Genomic DNA, 19,916 nt, shown 5'->3' on the forward strand with positions numbered 1-19,916 from the left:
CCGTTATACCATGACCTTTACACAGGTACCACTCAGCCCACCAGGTCCAGGCTCGCTGTGTACAGACATAAACAAGCCACAGGTGCCTCTTCCCCCACCCTCTTTAGCATCCCTCCTGCCTGGAGCCTGTGTTCCGGTGAAAAGCTCCTGGCACATGCGCTATTTCTGAAACTTCCATCAATAATTAATGTCAACTGTGACAAAGCCAGCAAGTAATCATAGTCCAAATACTGTTCAACACTGGGGCTGTTGCCCAGCCATCAAATCATAATTTACTAAATTACATTACTCCGTGCTCCCAATACAAACACAGCAAGGAAACGGAGGAAAGAAAATGACTAACGTAGTTGCAAATCCGCTGCACGGGTGGCATTTTGCTACTGAAGTAGGTTTGAAATGAGCAATTTAAAACATTTTCAGTACAATTGTGTCACTTTTTGGAGTAAATTGGTCTGATGAAACCCTATGAATCTCTTGCTTCCTAATTTACAGTTTCAGCCCTTGTTCAAAATCACATCTGTATGTGATATGCTTATGCATTCATGATGCCAAGAAATTAAAACTGGCATTAATATCAACAGTGTTAGAGGGGAGAAAAATGGTTAAATCCAGATGTAGACCCAGTAACTTCTTTAGGTAAAAAGCAAAAAACATTACAATTTTAAGCTTCAAGGCTTACTTTTTACATGCCTCTTCTCAAAAAAAAAAAAAAAAAGTCTGTCAAAACTTTGAAAGATTGCTTTGGCAGAAGAGAAGAGATAAAGTTTGTTCAGTTCATGCTTTGATTTTCTTAATGATAATTATCAACAGTTTTATGAAAGTAGGCCATGACAGGAATAAACAAAAATGCTCATGCATGTCCACACTGCTGATACAAATTACTCACCTATGGAGCAATTCCATTAAGACTTATTTGACTTATAAGTCACCTATGGATAATTCCATAAGATTTATTTGCTTCCTGAAAAGTCATTTAAAGTCAACATGGAGTAGTTTTAGGTCTTTCTATTCCATTGGACCGCAAGCGTTTAAAAAAAGATAAGAAAAACCTTGGGTGTTAAAGAAGAGGACCAACAAAATTTCTGGCTTTATCTAAGTAAGGACATTAAAATTAACCCTACGTCCACCACTACCATCTACTATCATCACCATTTCATTAAGATAGAACATATTTATGTAAAAATTGTCAGAAGAACAGAATTGCACAAAAAAAGATAGTCCTTCCCTGGATTCCAAGATAAGAAAACAGGCAACCTTTCACCCATATCCTATTACATTGTTCTTATTTTCCAGCAGTCCAAGAAGACTTGGTCATGGACCATGGTGCATAAGTCTAGGGATCAGAACTGGGGAATTACTGCTACAGCTCTGGACTGTAGCATATTTTCTTCTCAAAGTCATCACTGGCACACAGAACTACTTCTCAGACTTCAATTTGAGCAGAACTAGAATTAGTGCTTCCTCATTGTTCAAAATCAACACCAGTTAGGACATTTTTGCCCCTAACGTATTTCTGGAAGGGATGAGGTCAAGTGTTACTGACTCCAGTTCCAGCACACCACTGGGCACCTCACATAAGGACTTCAGGATAAAAAACAGAGCTACTTAGCCCTCAACATTACTTCCAAGATTGTTGGAGTTCACTAGACCAATAAAATCTTATAGATGACAAAACAGAAAGTAAGTCACTTGTCAGAGTTGTTCCACAGTAAGTGGTAGGAGTAACACATTTCATAGGTCACCAATTCTGATACCATGTCGCATCAAAAACATCTTAATGAAAAAAGCTGAGAATGAAATTCATGATAATTTCATACCATAGCCAGTCAAGTTCCAGAATAAAAATCATAAGATAATTTGAGGAGAGAGGTTAAGATTGTATAAAACAAAAATAATCATGAAGCAACTAAGCAACACAACAAAAATAAAAACCATAGGGTAAAGACATGTGCCGTTATAATTTCTGCCAAGCATGAAAAGATTTTTAAGGGCAAACATGCAATAACAAAGCTAAACTTGTAGCAATAGTTTTGCAAAAATGAAAACAGAGTTCTCATTGCTATAATTATATGTGTTCTATTATAATATAAACCAGCTCAAAATCCAGATTGGGCCCTCATCCTCTCTGTCACTCCTTAAAAAAATAAAATCTCCAATTACCCAAGAAGTGCAATATTCCTACCCTAACTACATTATATTTCAATCAATTCTGGCTTCACAGTTTCTGAGGATCACCTTAATTCTTAATGTGTCAGGTAAGTGAAGATTATAAGCCACCTGCAGACTTTATGGATTGTCTGAAAGTCCCATCTCAGACACTTTATCCATCTCTGAGATTCAGGATCTTTAAAATGCACACTCTGACTGTGGCAGAGAGGACCAGTTGCCCAAAAAAGATTTGTGTGCCTCTTCATCAGTGTAGAGCTATTGCTAGGAAGTACCACCACCACCACCCTTGTATCCAGGTGAGACCATGTGACCTATTTCTGGCCAGTGGAATGTGGGTAAAAATGAAGAACTCAAGTCCATAAAAACCTCCTACCCTGTCCTCAACTCTCCCTCTTTTCCTGTCTGCTGACTAGAAGTAAAGGACTCCAAGACCCAAGAAGATGGCAGAACCCCGAGATAAAAGGAACCTGGGTTCCTGAAATGCCATGTGAAAAGTCTGCTGAACACCCACATTGGATGGTGGTGCACAGGAAAAATAAACTTCTATTAAGTTAGTCTCTGCGCTTTCAGGCTTTATCTGTAGAGATCCCAGGGCTCTCTGCTTTAACTACTGCAATGGCTGGAAGGAAAAATAATACGTACCTAGTCCTGTATTGTTTGTTGCTTTTGAATTACAAAAGTGATGTTAATGTGTGAGTGATTGTCAAATTCTTCTAAACTGAGAGTAAGATGAGTTGGTTTCTGGTGCTCCAACTATCCTTAACCATCTGAAAGATGCACCCATTAGGCACTAATCTTAAATAACTAAAGAATTTCCCCAGGAGCTTGTGATGTAGGGATGAGAGAGGACAAGATTTAACTTACTCTAGAAGTTTTTAAATGACAGTATTAAACCATCAAGTGCAGTGGTTCTATGCTTTTCTGGGCCACTGATCTCTGTAAGAATCAGACGGAAGCTGTGGATTATCTCCAGAAATGGGCACAAAAGCACGCATAAACAAAATGTTGTACCATTACAGCTGGTTCAGAGTGCCTTGTCCAACACCCAAGAAGTTCATCTTTGAACCAGACTACAGGCTAAAAACCACTTATTGAGATGAAAGAGAACTGCATGGGGAGTGGGGAGCCAGGACCCTGTCCAGACCCAGCCTGAGACCTTGGTCATGACCCTTCCCCTCTCTGATCAGTAAAATAAGCAGTTTTATAAGTGAGTTTCTAATGGCCCTTCCAGCTATGAGAACATCCAGATTTTTAATAGCAGCTGATTCTGAAAAGCTGATCTCTGGCTGATATTTCTAATCACACTCATTCTCCATTTCAAAAACAGAATAAAAATAAAAGAAGAAAATTGGATATCTCATTGCAACACTGATACCAAGGTTATTTTCCTATAATCTAATGATTAGGTTGGCCCGAGCTGTTCTAAAACTGCCAGCTCCTCCAGGTGTTCAGCATGGAAATATACCAAGACCCCAGAATTTTCAGCATGAAATCTCAGGTGGTTCATCAGGATGACATTACTTGGCAGTTAATGAGAATCTGAAGTCTAGTGAGTTAAGCTGGATGGACACTAGCATACAAGATGAGCTTGACAGAATAATGTTTGCACATACCATATACTTTCTCCAGTAGACAAAAAAAAAAAAAAAATTCAAAACTTAAGTTTCTCTCTAAAGGTAATTTACTATTTTTATCTGGCCTTTCCACCTTACCGTTCTGGTAATCTACTGCTATGTAACAAATCACCCCAAATTTAGTGGTGTCCAACCACCACCATTTTATTATGCTCATGAATTCTGGGTCAGGAATTCATAAAGGATAGAGTAAGGAAGGCTTGTTTCTAAAGCATGGTGTCAGAGGGCTGGAACAGCTGGGGCTGGTGGATCCACTTCCAAGATGGCTTCTCCACCCATATGTCTGGTGCCTTGGCTGAAAAATAACTTGAAGTCTAGGTTTAGCTGGAATTCTCAATCTGAGCAACTATATATGGCCTCTCCATGTGACTTGGGATTCCTCACAGCATGGCAGCCTCAGGGTACTCCCACCTCCTACACTGAGGTGTAAAGATTCCAAGAGCAAGTGTTCCAGCAAATAAGCCAGAGACTGCATGGCCTTTTATTACATAACCTCAGAAGTCCCATAGCATCACTTCTGCAATGCTATGTTGATTAAAGCAGTCACAAGCCTGCTCAAATTTCAAGGAAAAGTGCCAAAGATCCTGAAGCTATATTTTTAAATTGCCTCTTTTAAGGAACAAAACCAATTGGAGAAACCAACGGGAAAGAAACACTATAATCTCAGCGTCAACTCAGATCAGTCTTAAGATACAGCAGAGTTTCATATATTCAAAAAATAATTTAATGCAAGGGATAAAGGTAATACAGCAGTAAACCAAACAGACAAACACCTCAGCCCTCATGTGTTTTTTCATTTCAAATTCCAATTGGAGAGAGGCACAACAATTTAAAAAGGTGACTAAACCAGTTTGTCATAAGTGCTGTAAAGGAAAATAAGTCATGAAGGTGGAGTGGGACATTTGGGAGGTGAGGGATTGATAGCCATTTTAAATAGGGTGATTAGGGAAAGCTTCAGGAAAAGGTGACATCTGAACAAAGATCTAAAGGAAATGAGGGAACCAGTTGTGCAGATATTCCAGGCAGAGGGAAGAGTAAATATTTACGTACATGGCTAGAGCTGCATAAGGGATGGGAAAAGTAGTAGGTCGGAGAGGTCCAGGGGTGGGGGATGATGGGAAGATAGGTATACATTTGGAGTCCATTGTAGGGATACTGGTTTTACTCTGAGAAAAATGCGGAGCCACTGGAAGGTTCTGAGGAAAGACAAACCATGATATGGATATGATGCACGTTCATAAAGGATTACTTCAGCTATTGGACTGAAGTATGGTTTTGGATTGAGGAGGGAGGTAAGAGAAGAACCATAGGGCCTAGTAAGAAGAAACTAGAATAACCCCGGCAAGGGATGACAGAACCTTGGACCTCAGTGACAGAGTGGAGACAATGGGGAAGGAATTGAGTTTGGATATGCTTTGAAGGTGAGGTTCACTTGACTTCTTGATAGATTGCCTGGGATTAGAGAAAGAGACAAGTAAAGGATGGCTTCAAGGCTTTTAGCCTGAGCAATAGGAATAATGGAGGTGGAATACCAACATAGGCAAGACGGGGGAGGAGAAGTGGGAGTTATGGGAATCAAGAGTTTGGTTTTGCCTGTGTTAAGTTTGTGATGCTATTAGACATTCAAGTGGAGATGCTGAGTAGGCGGTTTAACAGATGAGTTGGATGTGAGGGGAGAAGTAAAAGCTACAATTACAAATTTGAAATCGGTGAATAGATAGCACTTAAAGCAATGAACCTAGATAAAAACCAACTAGGGACTAAGCATAGAGAGGAGAGGAGAAATCAGAGGACTGAGCCCAGGGGCAATCCAACATTAAGGGGTCTGAGAAGTGAGGAGGAAGCAGCAAAGGAGACTGAGAAGAAATAGCCAGAGAGGTAGGAAGAGAACCAGGAGAGTAGCATCCTGGAAATCAAGTGAAGAAAATAAGCCCAGAATGCAGGAATGACCACCTTATCAATTGCTGCTGAGAAGTTAATAGGATGAGGCCAGAGGAAAGACCACAGGACTTAGCAACATGCAGGGCATTAATAACCTTGACGATCCAGTAGGTGGATAGTGTGAGTGAAAGTTTGACTGGAATGTGCTGTGGGAGAATGGAAGGAAAAAAGACCTTCAGGCTACTATATTTGCTCAGGCTGCTATATTGCACAATGATTTACTGATCATTTCTTTCATCAAAACTCTGTTTTAGATTTGTACACCCATGTTCATAGCAGCATTATCAGAATAGCCAAAAGGTGAAAGCAACTGAAATGTCCATCAACAGATGGATGAATAATCAAATGTGGTGTGTACATACAATGTATTACTCAGCTTTAAAAGGAAGGAAATTCTAACACCTGCTACAACATGGATAAAACTCAAGGACATTATGCTTAGTGAAATAAAGCAGTCACAAAAAGACAGATACTGTATGATTGATATGAGGCATCTAGAGTAGTCAAAACCATAGAAACAGAAAGTAGAATGATTATTGCCAGGGGCTGAGAGCAGGGGGAAATGGAGAGTTGTTTAATGGGTACAGAGTTTTGATTTTGCAAAATGAAAAAGTTCTCAAGATTGGTTGCATAACAGTGTGAATATACTTAACACTACTGAACTGTACACTTAAGAATGGTTAAGGTGGTAAATTTTATGTTGTGTGTATTCATCACAATTTTTAAAAAAATTTTAAACCATAAATATATAACAGAAACTGTTTAAGTTCCACAACCTTCACCACTTCCATTCTTCTAGAGAGAAACCATCATCTAAAGTTGGTGTCTTTCTCATGCATGTTCTGTGCTTTTATTACATATGTATGTCCTCATAAATAGTAAAATCTAACAAGAGAGTACATTGTTTTCTCATTTACATAAATGACAGCTGTCCATATTGCACAAAGCTTTTGCATTTTGGTTTTTACCTCAACAATATTTATGTTTTTAGAATTTATGTGTGTAAATAAGTGTTCTCTATTCTTTTTTTTCTATTACAAACAATTTTGTAACAAACCTCCTAGTACATGAAAAAAAAACCTTTTTTTAGTACCTTTACTCTTAAGTGCCCAATAATTCTGTTTTTTCTGAAACATTCTGTTTCTTCTGCTTGGAATAATCCTCTACCCACCCTTTTCATCTCTTGTATCTGTAGGGATCAGCAAACTATAGCTCACCATCAATTCTGGTAAATAAAGTTTTTTTGAAACACTACTATATCCATTCACTTACATATTGTCTATGGTTGCTCTCATTTCATTTCATGGCAGAGTTGAGTAGTTATAACAGAGACAATATGGCCTCACAAAGCAAGAAATATTTAGTACCTGGCCTTTTACATGAAGTTTGTCAACCCCTGGTCTAGAATATCTTCAATAATCAATCTAGCCATCTCCTTGTGTGGTAATTTAAAATATGTCCACAAATTTTGTATATTCCCTTTATAAGGTGAAGCCTAAATATCTTCCCCTTGGCTGTGGACTGGACTTAATAACTCAGTTCTAACAAACAGAATATAGTAGAAGTAACATGTGTGACTTCTGAGGCTTGGTCATAAAAGACATTATGGCATCCTTCTTGCTCACGTTCTTGGACCACTTGTTCTGGGAGAAGCCAGCTGCCACATCATGAGGACATTCAAGCTCTAAAGAAAGGCCCATATGACATGAAACTGAGGCCTCCTGCCAACAGTCATGTGAATAAGCCATTGTAGAAGTGGAAGGTCCAGCCTCGGTGAAGCCTTCACATGCCTGTGGCCCTACCCAACAGCTTGACTGCAACCTCTTGAGGTACTGTGGGCCAGAACCACTGAGCTAAATGACTCCCATATTCCAGACCCACAGAATCTATGAGATAATAAGCATTTGCTGTATTAAGACACTGTTTGGGGTAATTTATTTTAAAGCCGTAGATTACAAATATGTCACAGAAGAGCCATTACCTGACCCTCCAGACTAGTCTACATCCTCCTCCACCCTCATTTAGACTTTCATAGCACTGTGTACCTTTCCTTCGTATCAGTGGATATGGCTGCAATTAATAGCTTCATGTCTGTATTCACCATTGAGTGGTAAATTCCATGAGCATAGGGACCCTGTATGTCCATTATACTCCCAGTAACTAACATAGTGCCTGCCAAGAGTAAGTGCTCAATTAATATAGACACATTGAATGAAACAGTACAAATGACATTATACTTATAAGCCTGGTGGTTCTAGAATACCATTGGACCAAAAGGAGTCTGATGTGAAGGATGATAATAGCTAATAGATACTTATACACTGCTATGTGCTAAGCACTCTTCTAAGCACTTTATAAATAGTAACTTGTTTAATCACCACAATAACCTCCTTAGGTAGGTACTATTATTATCACCATTTTTCACGCCAAGAAATGGAAGCATAGAGAAGTTAATAACTTGCCCAGTCTACTGAATTGCACTGCTGGGATTTATGCCAGGAAGTCTGGTTCCAGGGTCTCTGCTTCTAACCACCACGCTTACTGCCCATGTTTCACCACTTGGCTTTGATTTGATATTTAAAGGTAACACCTTTATCTCCACTGGCTTCTTTCATTGCAGCCACCTCCGTAATTTTCCTTTGATTCAGTCTTCCATTTCTCAATCTTTTCTTGAGTACTTGAAAATATACAGAAACTTACTCTCAATTAACAGTTGTCTGGTACTGATATCCATATTAGATATTAAAACAAATGGCAAACATGGTTAGGCACACAGAAGTGGATAAAAAACAGTTGCTTTCAAATATTAACATCATTCTCAATGTTTGACAGATCAAGTACTAAAAAATAACTATGTAAAAGATTTAAGTGATATAATTAGTAAGACTGAATTAATAGACAATTCTATTTTGGATCCTATAGCTTTCCATTTCAAGATTCCATGGAATATTTAAACAGATTTATCACATACCAGACCACCAAGAAAAATCTCAAATGGATTCCAAAAGGCAGAAGTGATATAGGACACATTCTTTGCCCACATAATAAAACAATAACAAAAGTTAAAAATGAAACCTCACTATTTGGCAAGCTCTTAAAAGTTTTAAAATTCATCCACTACAGTTAAACGGATCCTGTCCACTCCATCCACTAGGTGTGTGACCTTAGGCAAGTTCCTGAATGTTTTCTGATCCTCAGGATGCTGAAGTTGAGTTGAGGTAAGCATGTGTAGTGCTTGGCTGGGCTGGCACTCAGCACACTCTCAATCACTGAAACTCATCCTTATTTTTCTTGTTGCCCCTGAATGGTTATTAGTATTCCTGAAAGTATATTAGAGAACGCAGCCTGGCAGAATGCCTTCCCTGCCACTTGTTCTGTGATCTGATACTGGCTATCGTCGCCACTGGGTCTGTCTGAATAATTCAAGAAATACTGAAGGACCACTATATGCCAGGTAAAACACAGAATATACCTGCCTTACACTCCAGTGCAAGCATTCTCAACGGAAGTGATATCATGCCTAGAGGTTTCGGGAGATGGTGAGTTGCACAGTGCTGTTGAAGTGGAGAGAGTGATGAAGAGGGTGCTGGGAGATGAGGCCCAAGAAGTCAGGGCTAGGAAGAGGACAGGCTGTGTAAGGCCATTTAGGTCCTCATGAAGATCTTGGTCTTATACAGAAGACTTCAAATTCCAGAGATATGGGAAAGCAGTTTCCATGGAAATATGTAGAAATGATATAAGCTTACTGTTTTTTTAATTGGGGTAGAGTTATTTTACCATGTTGTATTAGTTTCTACTGTACAGCGAAGTAAACTTACTGTTAAATTATTTTTTTAGTCTTCACAAAAAATGGATATTTGGGAACATAAGACCATACCATCTGAATCTCTGCACATACACAATTCCTTTAATTTGTTTTGATATATAACTGATTTTTTGCGAAATCTGCATTAAAGATTGTTTGACAGATTTGTCTTATTCCTTTGGACACTATGGTCCTGGGAACAATAGAAATTAATAGAATGAGATGCCAGCTTTCAAATATTTGCCCAGTGGTGTTAGCGATGTCCAAAGTTTTTTGGGATAAAGTTTGTCCCAAATAAACTAAATAATAAAGTTTAGTTATTTAATTCAATAATTACTAAGGACCTAATACATGATAAACAATATGGAGATATCAAAGATAAACGTAACAGGGAGGGGCAAGATAGGGGTAGGGGGTTAAGAAGTACAAATTACAAAGAATAAAATAAAGAAGCTACAAGGATATATTGTGCAGCACAGGGAGTATAGCCAATTTTTATAATAACTATAAACGGAGTATTACCTTTAAAAATTGTGAATCACTGTTGCATACATGCAACTTATATGATATTGTAAATCAACTACACCTCAATAAAATAAAATTTTAAAAATTTTTATTAAAAAAAATAAAAAATAATTTAAAATAAGATAGATGTAACACAGTGACTATGTAACATGTCAGGTCTCAAGGAACTTGACTGTCTAGTGGAAGAGGGAATACATAACTAGATTACCAGACCACAATAATAGCAGCCACCATTTACAGAATGCTTACCATATGCCAAGCTCCATGCTTCCCATCTAGCTCCTGGGTGAATCTGCATAACACCCCTATAGGTAGGAGTTACCACCCCCATGACAAAGCTGCAAACACTCAAACTCAGAGAGTTAAATAATACGCCCAAGATCACAGAACTAGTAAACTTGAGAGTGTGACCAAGGTATCTGACTCAAACTCACACCCTTAATTACTAACATAACACTTGGTTTAGATTGTTATTTGTGTTTCCTTCACGCTCTGCAAATGTCTATGGTTTTAACAGCTAACTGAACCTGACTTCTGGTTTGTTTTTCAGTCCCCTGTTAGGCCCTCACCAGTTTTGAACAATATGCTAATGGACGAGAATGAGAGGTAAGCATCCAGGCCTGATGAGGGAAGGACTATGGAAAGCTTCATGGAAAAGTACAGGTGGGTGGTTAGTCTTTAACTGTTTTTGGACTCCAACAGAAATCTACCAGAGGACTCTTTCTGAGCTGAAATACTTCTCCTTGAACCTTATATACAGTGGCCTTTATTCTACTCATTTGGGAACATGAAGAAAACAGGATCCATCTCTCCCATGATGAGAGCTTCTTTGTCCAAAGTCTTTCTTACTAAGCCGTCATTATTCTATCCACTATGTCTTATATGGCACAATGTTGGGTGCTCTCAGCAGCATCCTGGTTATTCACTTCTACCTGTGTACCTGATCTCATCTGATCTTGGAAGTTAAGCAAGCTTTGGGCCTGGTTAGTACTTGAATGGGAGAGCGCCTGAGACAAACGGATGCGATAGGTTTTTAGCGTGGAACCAAGAACCACAGAGGATTATTTCCAGGCCTTGAAACCTAGTGAAGTTTGCCCTGCTGGATTTTGAAACTGCCTTGGACCTAGTAGCTCCCTTTTACCTTCCATTTCTCCCTTGTTTAAACTGGAACGTCTGTAACTTATCCTATGCCTGACATATCGTTGTCTACTGGAAGCAGATAAATTGCTTCTTTAGTTTCATAGGTCCACTGATGGAGAGGAATTGTGTCTCAGGAGTTGTACATAATAGATTATACCAAGAGCCTCATTCGTACGTAATTTTAGACGATTTAGATGATAGGAAATTTGAACTGATGAGATTTGGGGGCTCTGAGTTGATGTTGTAATGGGATGAGACCTTTGAGACTCTGGGATGGGGCAAATGTATTTTTTATTTGGGAGGGACGTGAATCTGTAGGGGGCAGAGGGCAAACTACAGTCAGCAGAATAACACCCACTAACAAAGATGTCCACTCATTTCCAACACCTGTGAATACATTATATTACATGGTAAAAGGGGCTTTCCAGACGTAATTAAGGTTATAGATATTAAGATAGGAAGATTATCCTGGATAATCTGGGTGGGCCCAATCTAATCACATGAGCCCTTTCAAAGCTCAGAACTTACTCTGACTGAGGCAGAAGACAGAAGTAGCAGATGGGGAAGCCAGAGAGACAGCTAAGCATGAGAAAGTTTCAATGTGCCACTGTTGGTTCTGAGATATAGGGGCCATGTGAAAGGACCAGAAGGGGCCTCCAAGGAATGAGGATGGTCCCCAGTTAATAGCCAACAAGGAAATGGGGACCTTGGTTCTACAAACAAAAGGAACTAGATTTGACCAACAACCTAAACAAGCTTGGAAGCAGATTGATCTCAAGAACCTCTAGAAAGGAGCACACTTTGGTTTTGGTCTCATAAGAGTCAAAGCAAAAAATCCAATTGAGCCATGATGTACCAGAACTGCTGATCTATGAGCTAATAAATTTGTGTTGTGCTAAATGTGTGCTAATTTGTTATGGCAGCAATAGAAACTAATATAGTGTGGTTAATCTTTTACTAACCTTTGGAATCCCCTATTAGACAGTTCTTTCCACACTGAGGTGGCATACATGGCTCTGAAGCTTCTATATACAGACGTTTGTTCTACTCTTTCAAGGAGAAAAGAACAAATCAGGTTCCTTCCATGATGACAGGTTCTTATCCCATGATGACAGCTTCCCAGTCCAAAGTCTTTCTTACTAAAGAGTCCTATTCTACCCACTGTTTCTTATATGACACAGTGTCAGGTGATCTCAGCAGTACCCAGGTCATTTACCTTAGTCCATTTCTGTATCTTCGGTCAGATTCCTAAGAGGTAGAGTCTGAGACAGGGACTTTTATGTAAGTGATTTCTTAAGGGAGAGTTCATAGGGGAACCCATAAGAGAGGGAGGAAACCCATGTGAAGTAGAGAAGAAAGTTGAGCAAGGATTTTGTTGTACAGGAAGTCTAGCCTGATCCAGGCCAAGATGGTAGAGGAGGAAAACCCTGAACTCACCTCTTCCCATGAACACACCAAAATTACAACTACTTACAGAGCAAGTGTCTATGAGAACCACCTGAAGACTAGAAGAAAAGATGTTCCACAACTAAGTATATATATAAAGAGGGAAGCACAATGAAACAAGTAGGAGGGGCAGAGACACGGTTAGTCAGGACCCACAACCCCAGGGAGGCAATCACAAATGGGAAAAATATCACAGTGCTAGAGGACCTCCCGAAGGAACAAGGTGTCCAAACCCCACACTGGGCTCCTACACTGGGAAGACAAACCCTCAGAATGTCTGCCTTTGTAAACCAGTGGGGCTTATGTTTCGGAGAGATGGAGGGTTATGGAAAACAGACTCAGCTCTCAGAGGGCATGAGCAAAATCTCACACACTCCAAGTCCCAGCACAGAAGCAGTAGTCTGGAATCCTCCCTCTAGCCTATTAGCATTGGGGTCTTACCCAGCCACCAGTAAGCTGGCACCAGCTCTATGACCCACAGGCTGTGCACCTAGACACACCAGGACCTGGCCTCACCCAGTAGAGGGCCAGCATCAGCACCAGGCTCCCCAGGTTTCACACCCAAACACATGGGGGCCCGCTCCACCCACCAGAAGTCTGGCACCAACACCAGGCTCCAAAGGCCATGCAACCAATGGCACAGAAAGCCTACCCTGCCCACTGGCAGACCCACAGCCACCACATGAGGCACGGCCTTGTAGCCAACCGAGCCAGGGGCCCACCCCATCTACCAGCATGATGAGTAAGTTGGCTCTGCCAAAACAGAAAGGTACATGCAGGCCACAAAGGGGGCACCCTACAGCATAGAGCTCTGATGACCAGAGAGGAGCATGCTGCTGGACCTCACAGGATGTCTTCTACATTTCTGCTACATTTCCCCAAGATCAAGAAATGTAACAAACTTACCTCAGACATAGAAATAAACACAGAGAATTAGACAAATTGAGGAGACAATGAAATATGTTCCAAATGAAGGATCAAGACAAAGCCAGAAAAAATAAACTAAAAAAGTGGAGATATGCAATCTATCCAATAAAGAGTTCAAGGTAATTCTTAAAAAGGGGTAGAATAATGGATGAACACAGTGAGAATTTCAATAGAGTTTAAAGATATAAAGAAGAACCAAACAGAGCTGACAAATACAATAAATGAAATTTTAAAATATCCTAGACCAGGGCTTCCCTGGTGGTGCAGTGGTTAACAATCCGCCTGCCAATGCAGGGCACACGGATTCAAGCCCTGGTCCGGGAAGATCCCACATGAAGCGGAGCAACTAAGCCCATGCGCCACAACTACTGAGCCCACGTGCCACAACTACTGAAGCCTGTGTGCCTAAAGCCCATGCTCCACAACAAGTGAAGCCACCGCAATGAAAAGCCTGCGCACTACAACGAAGAGTAGCCCCCACCCGCCTCAACCAGAGAAAAGCCCACGCACAGCAACAAAGACCCAATGGAGCCAAAAATAAAATAAATAAAAATAAAATAAAATAAAATATACTAGATGAAATCAACAGTAGATTAAATGATACAGAGGAATGGATCAGCAATCTGCAAGACAAAGTAGTGGAAATCACCCAACTGAACAGAAAAAAGAAATCAAAGAAATGAGGATAATTTGAGACAATATCAAGCATACTAACATTAGCCTTGTAGGAGTCCCAGAAGGAGAAGAGTTAAGAGGAAGGGGCAGATAAATTATTTGAAGAAATAATAGCTGAAAGCTTCCCCAACCTGGGAAAGGAAACACATCCAAGTCCAGGAAGCAGAGACAGTTCCAAACAAGATGAGCCCAAAGAGGGCCACATCAAGACATATCGTATTTAAAATGGCAAAAATTAAAGTGAGAATCTTAAAAGCAGCAAGAGAAAAGGAATTAGTTATGTACAAGGGAACTCCCATAAGACTATCACCTGATGTTTCAACAGAAGCTTTGCAGATCAGAAGGGAGTGGCACAATATATCCAAAGTGATGAAAGGAAAAACCCTACAACCAAGAATACACTACTTGGCAAGGTTATCATTCAGATTTGTAGAAGAGATAAAAGGTTTTACAGATAAGCAAAACCTAAGAGTTTAGCACCACCAAACCAACTTTACAAGAAACGTTAAGTGGACTTCTTTAAGTGGAAAAGAAAAGGCTACAATTACAAATATAAAAATTATGAATGAAAAAATCTCACTGGTAAAAGAAAACTTACAGTAAAGGTAGTAGATCAACCACTTATAAAGCTAGTAGGAAAGCAAAAAGACAAACGTAGTAAAAACATCTATATCCACAATAAGTAGTTAAGTGATACACAAAATAAAAAGATATAAAATATGATGTCAGAAACATTAAATGTGGTTGGGGGGAACACAGGGTTGTTGGAATGCAGTCAAACTAAAGAGATCATCAACTTAAAATAACCCCGTATATAAAAATTGTTTTATATGAACCTCATGGTGACCACAAACCAAAAAACTATAATAGAAACACACACAAAAAGAGAAAGGAATCCAAACACTTAGGATAGTCATCAAATCACAAGGGAAGACAGCAAAATAAGTGTAAGAAAACTGAAAAGAATACAAAAACAACTAGAAAACAATCAACAAAATGGCAATAAGTACGTACCTATCAAGAATTACTTTAAATTGTAAATGGACTAAATTTGCCAATCAAAAGACATAGAGTGGCTGAATGGATAAAAACAAGACCCATCTATATGCTGCCTACAAGAGACTCACTTCAGAGCTAAATACACACAGAGACTGAAAGTGAGGGGATGGAAAAAAGTATTCCATGCAAATGTAAACAAAAGGAAAGCTGGGGTAGCTATACTTATATCAGACAAAACAGACTTTAAAGCAAATATTGTAACAAGAGACAAAGAAGGGCATTACATAATGATAAAAGGATCAATCCAACAAGAAGACACATCAATTGTAAATATATATGCACTGAACATAGGAGCACCTAAATACATAAAGCAAATATTGACAGAGATAAAAAGAGAAATTGACAGTAATACAATAATTAGTAGGGAACTTTAACACCCCACTTACATCAATGGACAGATCATCCAGACAATCAGTAAGAAAACACTGATCTTAAATGATACATCAGATGGAATTAACAGACACATAAAGAACATTTCATCCAAAAACAGCAGAAAAATATTCTTTTCAAGTGCACATGGAACATTCTCCAGGATAGATCACAGGCTAAGCCACAAAACAAATCTCAATGAATTTAAAAAGACTGAAATCATATCAAGCATGTTCTCTGACCACAATAGTATAAGATTAGAAATCAACTACAAGGAAAAAAACTGCAAAAAACACAAACACAAAACACTACGCTACTAAACAACCAGTGCGTCCTGAAGCAATCAAAGAGGAAATCAAAAAATACCTGTAGATAAATGGAAATGAAAACACAATGATCCAAAATGAATGGGTTGCAAAAGCAAATCTAAGAGGGAAGTTTATAACAATACAGACCTACCTCAGGAAACAAGAAAATTTCATATAAACAATCTAACCTTATGCCTAAAGGAACCAGAAAAAGAACACACAACACTCAAAGTCAGTAGAAGGAAGGAAATAATAAAGATCAGAGCAGAAGCAAATGAAATAGAGACTAAGAAAAAAATAGAAAAAAAAAAATCAACAAAACTAAGAATTAGTTCTTAGAAAACATAAAATTGATAAAAATTGATAAACCTTTAGCCAGACTCATCAAGAAAAAAATGAAAGAGGACCAAATAAATAAAATCGGAAATGAAAGAGAGAGTGAGAGGCTTCGGCAGCCATGGCTTCCAACGTGCCCGCAGCCAAATGCACCCAAGAGTGTCCTAAAGGCATCCGGTCTGTGCTGCTAGGGCCGCCCAGAGCCAGCAAGGGTACCCAGGCACCCAAATTCGCTGAAAACTTCTGTGTCTGCCATTTGGCTACTGGAGACTTTCTGAGGGCCATGGTGGCTTCTGGCTCAGAGCTGGAAAAAAAGCTGAAGGCAACTATGGATGCCAGGAAACTGGTGAGAGATGGAATGGTCGTGGAGCGCATTGAGAAGAATTTGGAGACCCCTCCATGCAAAAATGGTTTTCTTCTAGATGGCTTCCCTTGAACTGTGAGGTAGGCAGAAATGCTTGATGACCTCATGGAAAAGAGGAAACAGAAGCTTGATTCTGTGACTGAATTCAGCATTCCAGACTCTCTGCTGATCTGGAGAATCACAGAATGACAGATTCACCCCCAGAGTGGCCATTCCTACCACAAGGAGTTCAACCTCCCAAAGGAGCCCATGAAAGATGATATCACAGGGGAACCCTTGGTCCACCAATCAGATGATAATGAGAAGGCCTTAAAAATCTGCCTGGAGGCCTACCACACTCAGACAACCCCACTGGTTCACTACAGTAAACGGGGGATCCACTCTGCCACTGATGCATCCCAGACCCCCGATGTCATGTTTGCAAGCATCCTAGCAGCCTTCTCCAAAGCCACATCCTAGTAACAGAAGGCCAAGGCTGCACCACTGCTCATCACTCCACGGCATGATCCCTGCTCTTAGATACTGGGCCGAGGGCAGGCATGGTCAGGGTAAGGATGGAGAGGGAGGAGTGGTGAGGGGTCAAGATGAGAATGGGAAGAGCAGCAGTGCTGTAGTGAAGCGATTTCTTTTACATGGAGTAGAAGTCTTAAAAAGTATAAGCAAAGGGAAAAATTAATTTTTTAAAACACTGATTGGAGGGTATAAATAGAAACAGGGAGAGGCAGTATTATTTCTAAGGAATCACGTTTTCATTTACTCCAGACTGGTGACAGTATTTTTTAAAGCCAGTGCCCTAAGACCTCAGCTTTTATCAGAACCTCATGCCAGCCCAGGAATGCAGGAAATCACACTGCTGTCCTGTCTGCCCTGTAACTTGGAATAGGGCAGGAGTTAACTACTAACCCTGGTTCCCCATACCATGAGATCAAAAAGTCATCTCCCCATTTGAAAGAGATATGGAGTATGCACATGGGAGCAGTGCTCAGCACATCAGGTTTACTGGAGTCACGGGGCAGGTGGGGCAGGCTGGTCTCACTCCCCTCCCGACTTATCACTGATTTACCAGCCCACCTGCTCTTGTGGGTAAGCTCTCGGCAGCCACCCAGCATATGCCACATTCCTACACTCTTGCCTTCCTCCATCCATGTCATGTGAAAGACCCCTTTTTAATAAATGAGCAAGTGTCCTAAGCAACATTATCCAAAGACTGTCCTTTCCATCCTCAAATCCTGTGATTGGGATCACTCAACAGCACTGTGATGTACTATTTACAATGAGGTGCCTTTCTTAACTTGTCCAAATGATGCCTTGTTTGGCCCCTAAATCAATAAAGTATGTTAAAAGTTTGTTAAAAAAAAAAAAAAAAGAAAGGAAGGAGGGAAGGGAGGGAGGGAGGAATGAAAGAGAAGTTACAACCGACACCACAGAAATCCAAAGGATTAAGAGACTACTATGAACAATCATATGCCAATAAAATGGATAACCTAGAAGTGGATAAATTCCTAGAAACATACAATCTCCAAAGATGGCATCAGGAAGAAATAAAAAAATATGAACAGACAGATTACCAGTAATGAAACTGAATCAGTTACTTCTAAAAAAAACTCCCAAGAAACAAAAGTCAGGGCAAGACAGCTTCACAGGTGAATTCTACCAAGCATTTAAAGGTGAGCTGACACCCATCCTAGTCAAACTATTCCAAAATATTAAAGAGGAAGGAATGCTTCTGAACTCATTCTACAAGGCCAGCATCACTGTGATACCAAAGACAGACAAAGATTTTCACAAAAAAAGAAAATTATAGGCCACTATCACTGCTGAACATAGATGTAAAAATCCTGAATGAAATATTAGCAAACAGAATTCAGCAGTACATTAAAAGGATCATACACCATAATCAAGAGGGATTTATCCCAGGGATGCAACAATGGCTTAATATCCTAAAATTAATCAATGTGATACACCACATTAACAAACTGAAGACTGAAAGTCATATGATCATCTCAACAGATGCAGAAAAAACTTATGACAAAATTCAACATCTATATATGGTAACAACTCTCAACAAAGTGGGTATAGAGGGAACATACCTCAATGTAAGAAAGTCTGTATATGACAAACCCACAGCCAACATCATACTCAACAGAGAAAAGCTGAAAGCATTCCCTTTAAGTGAGGAACAAGACAAGGATGCCCACTCTTGCCACTTTTATTCAACATAGTATCAGGAGTCTAAGTTAAGCAAGACACATAGTACTGAAAATCCTAGCCACAGGAATCAGAAAAAGAAATAAAAGGAACCCAAATTACAAAGAAAGAAGTAAAACTGTCACTGTTTGCAGATGACATGATAATATATACAGAAAATCTTAAATCCAAAAAACTATGAGAACTAATAAATGAATTCAGTAAAATTGCAGGATACAAAATATATAGAAATCTGTTGCATTTGTATTCATTAACAAACTATGAGAAAGAAAAAGTAATAAAACAATCTCGCTTACAATTGCATCAAAAAGAATAAAATACCTAGGAATAAACCTAAAAAAGGAGGTAAAAGATTTGTCCTTAGAAGACTGTGACACAGGGATGAAAGAAATTATGACACAAGCAGATGGAAAGATATGCTACACTCATGGACTGTATTGAATATTGTTAAAATGACCATACTATTCAAGGCAATCTACAGATTCAGTGCAATCCCTATCAAAATTCCAATGCATTTTTCAAAGAACTAGAACAAATAATCCTAAAATTTATATGGAAACACAAAAGACCCTGAAGAGCCAAAGCAATCTTGAGAAAGAAGAACAAAGTTAGAAGTATCATGCTCCCTAATTGCAAACTACATCTACAAAGCTACAGTAATCAAAACAGTATTATACTGATACAAGAACAGACATGTAAATCAATGGAACACAATAGAGAGTGCAGAAATAAACCCATGCTTATATGGTCAATTAATTTATGACAAAGGAAGCAAAAATATACAATGGGGAAAAGACAGCCTTGTAAATGATGTGGGGAAAACTGGACAGCTACATGCAAACTAATCAAACTGGACTACTTTCTCACACCATATACAAAAATAAACTCAAAAAGGATTGAAGGCTTAAGTAAGACCTGAAATCATAAAACTCCAAGAAGAAAATATAGGCAGTACACTATTTGACATCTATCTTAGCAATATTTTTTTTTGCTTTATCTCCTCAGACAAG

At 39.3% G+C, this 19,916-nt stretch overlaps 1 protein-coding gene and 1 pseudogene across 5 annotated transcripts in view; one reads left to right on the forward strand and one right to left on the reverse strand.

The window, feature by feature from the left end:
- ERC2 (ELKS/RAB6-interacting/CAST family member 2) overlaps window positions 1-19,916 on the reverse strand; it is a 954,807-nt gene that overhangs the window by 677,690 nt on the left and 257,201 nt on the right. The window lies entirely within an intron of this gene.
- The window catches only part of LOC309638468 (adenylate kinase 2, mitochondrial pseudogene), a 28,748-nt pseudogene continuing 8,832 nt past the window's right edge, over window positions 1-19,916 (forward strand). Inside the window, exon 1 of the transcript in view lies at window positions 1-19,916. This exon is cut by the window's right edge and continues 8,832 nt beyond it. The product of the transcript in view is annotated as an adenylate kinase 2, mitochondrial pseudogene (transcript).

Source organism: Balaenoptera physalus (genome assembly GCF_965194825.1).
Source record: "Balaenoptera physalus genome assembly, chromosome: 11".
Taxonomy (NCBI): Eukaryota; Metazoa; Chordata; class Mammalia; order Artiodactyla; family Balaenopteridae; genus Balaenoptera; species Balaenoptera physalus.